Raw genomic sequence first — 7494 nt, forward strand, 5'->3', positions numbered from 1 at the left:
CAGATTTCTCTTATTTTCCTCCTCTTTTCTTCTTCCACTTATTCATATAATATAAGTCTTTTATTTCTTTTCCTTCTTCCTTTTGTTTTTGTTTTTCTGTTTTTGTACAGATAAACAGTTCAACCTTTTTCTTTTCATTTCCTTTTTCCACCACCTTGTGGCAATTTCCCTCTTTTCACCTTTTCCTCCCATACACTCAGAGTTTGATTTTCTCTTTTTATTTCAATCCTATCCAGTTCCTCATTTAATTTTGAAAATTAATCAGTTCAGGTGAGGATGTGTATGGAATGGCTATTCATAATGTACTGTCAATGAACAAACAGGCCTCGGCTCAAAAGGGCTTAATCTAAGAATAAACCTTCAGGGTGGCTATTTGGCTATCTAGCTTTTAAAAAGAACTGCCTCTATCATTTCAACAATTGTATACTACAGACCATTTCAAAGAGAAACAAAACAAGTTCTAGAGTGATTCAACAGTAAAGTTCACACCACAAAAAAAATTCTGTTTAGGCTGAAAAGCTTACGGCGAAGGATGTGAGACTTATTTCCACTCTCTCTTTGATTACTCTAGTTATTCTTCTCTTATTCCAGTGAACTATGAAGCATGCTTGACTGACGCTCATTTATGTACGAAAATAAAATTTATTTACATCTTTATACTCTTGATATCAACTATCAACCAATTTCATGTAATTATTCATTATGCATCCATATCAAGCACAATGGAAAATCTCTTAAGATCCACTAATTATTTATTGACTAAAATGGAAGGGGTCTTAAAAATAATTTAAAAAAAAAACTTAAATATTAAACTAACTAATATATATGAAGACCTTAAAATAAACTAATACTAAATCAAAATAATTCTAAAATAAACTAATACTAAATAATATAAAAATAATGAACTATAATATGAAAATAATATTAAGAAACTCCCCTGAAACACTGCATTTGTCATTTGGATATTTCTGTGTACTCCGTGTAATCATGAGTTTCTCCTTTCGACCGTGTGAAGTTTATGGTCTGATAAATTGCGTTGGTACAAGGCTAAAGGATAGATTAAAGAGGTGGTCTAGAACAAAATTTAAATAAAATAAAAGGAACCTTTAGTTTATCTTATTTTATAGACTAAATTAATATAAAATATCAAGTTAAATAAGTCAAAAACTAGGGTTTAATATAATAATCATGAACATTATCTGAATTTTTGTTAATGGAATCATCTTTGCTATTTTTTAGGGATTTGTTGACAAAAGGAGTCAAAGATGAAGATTGGATAAATAGAGATCACAACTAGAAAAGATGAGATCAAGAGATGATAGAAGAAGATAAAAAACAATAAGATTGAAGATCTTATCAAGTTGTTAGAAGTGGGAGCTTAAGCCCCCATTCAGAAGCTTAAGCTCCCTAAAAACGCAAATAGCTACTGCCTCTGGGCGCTTAAGCCCCCGACTCAGGGCTTAAGCGCGCCACAAGAAGAAAAAGTTGTCGCGAGGAGCGCGCTTAAGCGCCCTTCAGAGCGCTTCAGCGCCCAACGCGAGTCAGAATTCACTGTCCTAGGGCGCTTAAGCGCGCTACAACAAGCTTAAGCGCCCAGACAGATCCAACTTAGGCCCATTCGAGTTTTCTACTAGGATACGAACTCTTGGCCAATAAAAAGGCCATTGGGGACCAGAAATTTACAACTTTTACATTGCTAAACAACTCTTGGGTGCTCGGAGGCTGAAGGAACGCGGAGGACATCAGATTCATGTTTGAGCGGCGGAGACGGATCAACGTCAAGTGTTCACTGGAGATATTGAAGATCCACCAATCACTTATGGAGTTTGGGGGAGCTTTTCTATTTTCTTTTGTTCTTGATTTTTCCATGTCCGGCTAGTTCTTTAAGTAGTTAGGGTTAGATGGATTTTAGTCGATTTATTATGCTTTGAACAATTTGTACGTTAATTTTCCTTTTTATCATGAATGAAGTTATCTGTTTTTAATGCTTTATATAGGCTTGAATCTTATATAATGATCATCGGTAAATGCATGACAATAGGGATGTTGGTGTGTGATCCATATCTGATAACTTCATCGTAAACGCTATGATTCTAGGGATAGACATAGAATTTGCGTAACCTTAAGATTCTTGAACTTAATGCTTGCATTCTTGGGGAATAACCGGGGAACTAGGGTTCTTTCAAGTTTGTAAAGGTTTTAGGGTAACAAGGGATTGAGCCCTAATAACACGCGAAAGAATTGGTTAGATTGATATTAAGGACGGTTAACGTAAAGAAGGACTTCGAATCATAATAAGGAGATTAAATGAAATCGAACCCCTAGCTACGTTCTTTTACATTCTTAAATCACATCTTTAATTTCACGTTTTTAATTCTTGCGAGTAGTTAGCTTTGATATTTAATAACTTCAATTTTACAATCCAAATCCTGTTTCCGAATACAACTTTGATTGTCCAACTTAAGTTGCGATAGTGAACTGGTGCTTGAACCGTAATCCTCGTGGGAACGATCTCTTACTTAATGAGTATATTACTTGTACGATCGGTGCACTTGCCGTGAGTAGCAACAAGTTTTTGGCGCCGTTGCCGGGGATTACTATTTCAACATTAATAGTAGCTATTAATTCTTTAGATTGGACCTTATTTTCTGTTATTTTATTTTCTGTTATTTAAATTCAGTTTATTTTCTTATTTTATATTATCTATTTTTCTGGTTTATGCGAGGTACCGTTGACACCGATTCCTTGCAATTCGACCCGGAGATAGAGAAAACAGCAAAAAGAAACAGAAAACTTGCTAAAGAAAGAAGACAACAAGAGAAAGAAGCTTCAAGCTCAACAGAACCAAGAGAAGAAGCAATGGGAGACAACAATGCACCTCCACCACCTCCGAGAACGTTGGGAGATTACATGACTCCTGCTCGAGTTCCACAGACGGCGAGTATTGTTAGACCAAACGTGGATGCTAACAACTTTGAACTCAAGCCGGCACTTTTACAATTAATTCAGAAAGACCAATTTGCCGGAGGAAGCACGGAAGACCCTTACATCCATCTGGAAAACTTCTTGCTATATTGTGATACCTTGAAGATGAATAGGGTGTCTCGGGATGCTATTTTGCTCAGATTGTTCCCCTGTTCACTTAAAGACGAAGCAAGAGGATGGTTGCAATCGTTACCTCAAGGAAGCATCACCCACTGGGACGACTTGGCAAACAAATTTTTGGACAAATTTTTCTCATCTTCGAAAATGGCAAAGCTCAAGGCGGATATCACTTCTTTTGAACAAAAAGGAAGTGAATCTCTATATAAAGCATGGGAAAGATTCAAGGGACTACTTAGGAAGTGTCCCCAACATGGCATTGAAGCTTGGGAGCAAGCGAGAACCTTCTTTCAAGGGATGACGCCGAACACAAGAACATTGGTGAATGCTGCATCAGGAGGGTCCTTAAAAACAAAAACTCCAGAGGAAGCCTTGGAATTACTAGAGTCTCTAGCCTCTCAGGAGTATGATAATGCTCCAGTACCACAGAGAAGAGCGGGGATTATGAAGCTTGATGGCTATGATGCCATCTTAGCTCAGAATGAACAGATTTTACAAATTAACAAGAAACAACAAGAACAACTAGATGCTCTCACAAAGCAATTTACCAGTTCTCAAGTCTCTTCTGTTAATAATATTCAAATAACTTGTGGTATTTGTGCAGGTGCTCATGCTACTGAAGACTGCAAGGCACCCGAAACTGCAGATGTTAATGGAATTTGGCATGATCAGAAAGTTCCATATAACCCAGGGAGGAACCAATACGGCAATAACCAGAATCAAGGGTGGAGAAATAAAAATCAACATCCAGGATTCAGTTATAGCTCGAATCATCAGCTAAATCCTCATATGCCAGCACCACAACAACCTCCACAACAATCAGAGTGGGAGAAGGCCTTTGCACAACTATCCAAAACCACATCAGACTATGTTCAAAGTACCAATGCATTCAGGGAAGACACTTCAGCCTTTATGCAAGAAACCAGGGCCTCATTCAGGAATCAAGAAGCCTCAATTCGGAATCTAGAAACTCAGATTGGTCAATTGTCAAGGCAGTTCAACAAAAGAACCCAAGGCACCTTCCCAAGTAATACAGACGTTAATCCAAACGCACACTGCAAGGCCATTACCACTAGAAGTGGCATTGTAATTGAACCTGTGATTAAGCCTTCAGTAGAGAAAAAGAAAGCTGAGGGAACTGCCACTGAAGAAGAAAAAGAAAAGGAAGTTGACAAAGAGCCTGCTACAGAGAAAGCTGTTCCTGAAAAGAAAGAGTTCAAATCGGAGAAAAAGAAAGCTCAAGAAAGACAAGAAAAACCATTGGAGCTCACCTTATGCAAAAATTCCATATCCGTAGAGGTTCAGAGAGGAAATCAAAAAGCAGCAGTATTCCAAGTTCCTTGACATTTTCAAGAAGCTGCAAATTAATATTCCGTTTGCTGAAGCCTTGGAGAACATGCCGAATTACGCAAAGTTCATGAAAGATCTCTTATCAAAAAAACGTAAATTGAAAGAATGTGAAACAGTGACGTTGACGGAAGGGTGTAGTGCTATAATTCAGAAAAAGTTGCCTCCAAAACTTGAAGATCCTGGAAGTTTCAGCATTCCCATAGAAATTGGCAACGTCAATGTGGGAAAAGCGTTATGTGACTTGGGAGCCAGTATTAACCTTATGCCATTATCCATCTGCAAGGCTCTGGGTATTCATGAACTGAAACCGACAAAAGTAATATATGATTAAGTAAGATATGGGTAAAACTCCTTGCAAATTGTACCGGAGCTATCTGTCAGTGATATTGCGTAAGAGTTCCACCTCCTGCGGATTAAGTTGTTGTAGAAATCTGGGTGCTCTCCTTCATACAGCACCATTTTCCTCTCCCTAATGATAGGTTTGGCTGCCACAATTTTGTTATACCTTTCTTCATGTGCAGCTGTTGTGAATCTATGGGAGTCAAATTTCGGAGGGGGGTTGGAGCTAGAGGCAGCCCCTGTGGCCTTGGTCTTCCTTGCCCTCTTTCCCAAATTTTTATCCTTTGGTGCCATGTCCTGAAAATCAGAAAAGTTGCAAGTCAGTGCAAATTCCACGAAACAATTCCCAGATTAATATCAGGTTGTATGCTGAAATTAATAAGCAGTATGGAATCAAACTGGAATTATTATAATGATGGACAGTTGCTCATTCCAACTCTTGTTTGTAACTCAGTGTGTAGACAATCAAGGACAGTAATAATCAGCAAGGTATTCCCCAATTCGATCATATTTAACAATTTAAGACATGAACATTGGACTCTCCTTATCCTATCCAAAACTATAATTCCCAGATTTGCATTAGTGCAAATTATGGTTTATGCTCAAATTATCCTATAACTGCAGGATTCATATTTATGGCAGCATACATATATAAAGTGAATCATATGTATTACAGTTGTTAAATATGGAAGTTCTATGCTATCCATTCTGTTTCAACCATATGTACCTATTCTGTCACAAAGTATTCCCAATGATTATATCAGTTTCATGCCATATTCAATTTAATCCTCAAAGAATGTATATGATCCTTTGATTTCCATTAACTGCGCTTAGCATGCAATAGGAATTCTAGACTTTTAAAATGGAACATACATGTTGGAAAGAGTAAGCAATTACGTGTGTTTAGAGTACTGCAGATGATATGCATGAATTCTGGATTATGACTGCATTCCTATAATATGTAACCTTCCCTTACTTATCAGGATTCGAGCATGCAAGATCAGGTATGATGTCCTAATGGTTACTTTACTCCACCTCACAAGTATTTCTCATCATAATCAGGACATTTGATGTCAACCATTTATATATCATTTGCTTTCAAAAAAAAATAAGTGATCTTTAATCAAAATGTAAGCAATCAAAGAAGCAATTGGCATTCAGCAAAGTAGGTTCACTGCTAATTATATTAGTACCATAAGAACTCAAAACCTACTGTAGTCTACATGTGATAATGTGAAAACTATGAATTTATGGAGTGGCAGATATGCGTTGTTCAGGCTGCTGTCATGGATTACTGAACTTGGAATGCAAATTGTAGGCAATATTTCATTACAGGACCTTCCTTGGATGCATATAGTATTCAACTTATCAAAACAATATATGCATAGCTATCTATTCGTTGCCCTGCTCTACTCATAACACCTAAATGATTCATCATATTATAGTTAATGCTTTAGCAAATCCATCATAAATCGAGCATATGCATGAGGAATAGAGGTTCTGTTCTTTCGGGCATTTTGTCAAATACTATACATGCATGTGGGTTCAACTCTCTTCTACTCTCAATGGTGTTTTGTCCTAACCCGATTTCAACACAATCAACTCAAGTAATCAATTCATATTTATGTTTGAGAGCATCCACAAATGAAGAACCCTAATTTGTTGAGAAAATTGAAATATCAAGAACCAAAATTCCCAAATCGAGAATAAAGAAGGCATACCTTGAATGTCTTGTGTGAATAAAGAAGGAGTAGAGGACAATGGATGATGACCGTAGGGAAGAAGAGCAACAATTTCCGGTGGTGGCTGTTATATGTTTGATGATTTGGTTCGTGGGTGTGTGAGTTCTTGAGGAAAATGAGAATGGTTGAGGGAGTGTAAGTGTGAGGGGGGAAAGGTTTGGGCTTTTAAAAATTGGGCTGATAGGGTCGCGCTTAAGCGCGGTTGTGGGCGCTTAAGCGCCTATATGATTTTTTTCTTATCTGTCACATTTGAATTTACAATTAAATGTGTCTTTGTTCCAACCACCGCGCAAGTCCTCTATAGAAGATATGCCGGTTCGATTGAAGTGAAGAGAATTTTTTCTATGATCAGACTCGATCCTATCCTGGCTCCGTAAGATCTAGTAAAATAAGTGATGTGGTATGATCAAAATGAAGTCTTTAGCTATTTCACTTAACTCATATAGTATGGAAATGCATTCATTTCCTATGCATTGATTCTATTTATGATACTATCGGAGTGAAACAAGTAGATCTAAAGAAGAACAGGGGTTAGATTTTATTAGTAACAAGTAAATCCTTTGTATGTAAAAACTCCTGACTCCCCGAGTTAGGCTTTGGGTGGATTGGGCCACGCTAAAGCTATCTTCTTTCGCGCTTAAGCGCGGAGAGGCAGAAGTGATTGGCCTCTTTTCTCTGGTTTGCGCGCTTAAGCCTCCATATCTCGCGCTTAAGCGCGGAGAGGCCGAAGCAAATGGTGTTTTTCTTCAATTAGCGCGCTTAAGCCTCCATTTGAGGGCTTAAGCGCGCCCTGGGATTGGATTTTTAGGCTCGAGGAGCGCGCTTAAGCCTCCTCTCCTGCGCTTAAGCGCGGAGAGGCAGAAACAAATGGCCTCTTTTCTTCAATTAGCGCGCTTAAGCTTCCCCTTGGGGGCTTAAGCGCGAGCTATGGATGGGGTTTGAGACTTGTTGAGCAATGTGA

At 38.0% G+C, this 7494-nt stretch overlaps 1 non-coding gene across 1 annotated transcript; it reads right to left on the reverse strand.

The window, feature by feature from the left end:
- Window positions 1–3255: 3255 nt before the first annotated feature.
- On the reverse strand, window positions 3256–3362 carry LOC133298052 (small nucleolar RNA R71). Its single transcript, XR_009749721.1, has one exon. It is a non-coding gene; the product is annotated as a small nucleolar RNA R71 (small nucleolar RNA).
- Between the last annotated feature and the right edge of the window lie 4132 nt (window positions 3363–7494).

The sequence above is a fragment of the Gastrolobium bilobum genome, unplaced genomic scaffold (genome assembly GCF_033153095.1).
Source record: "Gastrolobium bilobum isolate Gb01-03AN ecotype WA unplaced genomic scaffold, APGP_CSIRO_Gbil_v1 utg143773, whole genome shotgun sequence".
Lineage (NCBI taxonomy): Eukaryota > Viridiplantae > Streptophyta > Magnoliopsida > Fabales > Fabaceae > Gastrolobium > Gastrolobium bilobum.